Raw genomic sequence first — 920 nt, forward strand, 5'->3', positions numbered from 1 at the left:
AATTATTATTATTATTATTATTATTACATACATACATACATACATACATACATACATACATACATGCATACATACATACATACATACAGTAAAGTAGTTAAATCATGTTGCATCACTGAGGTACAATTGTACTATCACCAAGAGTGATCCAGTAAGTAAACCCCTACAACCCTTAACTGTACGAGTTAAGAGTTTGGTGCAGTGGTAGCCAGCCGTGTCAGCACATCATTAACTTTTACCACAGTCAGTTGGCGCACGCCCAAGCTTGGAGACAGACGGCTGCTCACCATCAACAATGCATGAAGAACTCTTCAGTAGTGCCTAATGAGACAGCAAGCAACGTGACTGCCCTCAACAACTGCACTCATCAACATCGGATGACGCGCCACTGACGATATGAAGGAGTGACTCAACGAGGAAGTGACGCTGTGGGCGTACGGGTGTTTGGGTTCACACTCAGGATGGGATGGAGAAAGGAAACTCACAATGTGCTCTCTGTATACATGTTGTATTGGATGTACAATGCAGCTTGGTGCTGGGAAGGCAGCATGGTTACAGGCGTGATGTAGAGAGAGCTGGTTGGTGAGGGTGCTCAGAGGAGGACAGCTTGTGGATTGCCATGCTCGCCGGTGGGAGAGAGGGCCGCCAGGCAGCGGCGGAGGAGGTGGTGTTGCTTGCTGCGGCTGTAGCTAGAAGAAGGGAGAGGTCACCACGTGGTCAGGTCTTTTATAGCGGAGGTAGGCGAAGGTAGTTAGTTGACCCCCGCTCCGTGGGTGGCGCAGGTTGACCTAGACCACGAGGCATACACTGGGGAATTCGCGGGGTCAGCTACTCAGCGACAAACAGCGTTTGTAGGGGAGAAATCCACTACAACGCCATGGTGTGAGTGACGTCAACAGACGACGCCTGGATGCTGTAGT

This window comes from Homarus americanus, unplaced genomic scaffold (genome assembly GCF_018991925.1).
Source record: "Homarus americanus isolate GMGI-L3 unplaced genomic scaffold, GMGI_Hamer_2.0 scaffold28230, whole genome shotgun sequence".
Lineage (NCBI taxonomy): Eukaryota > Metazoa > Arthropoda > Malacostraca > Decapoda > Nephropidae > Homarus > Homarus americanus.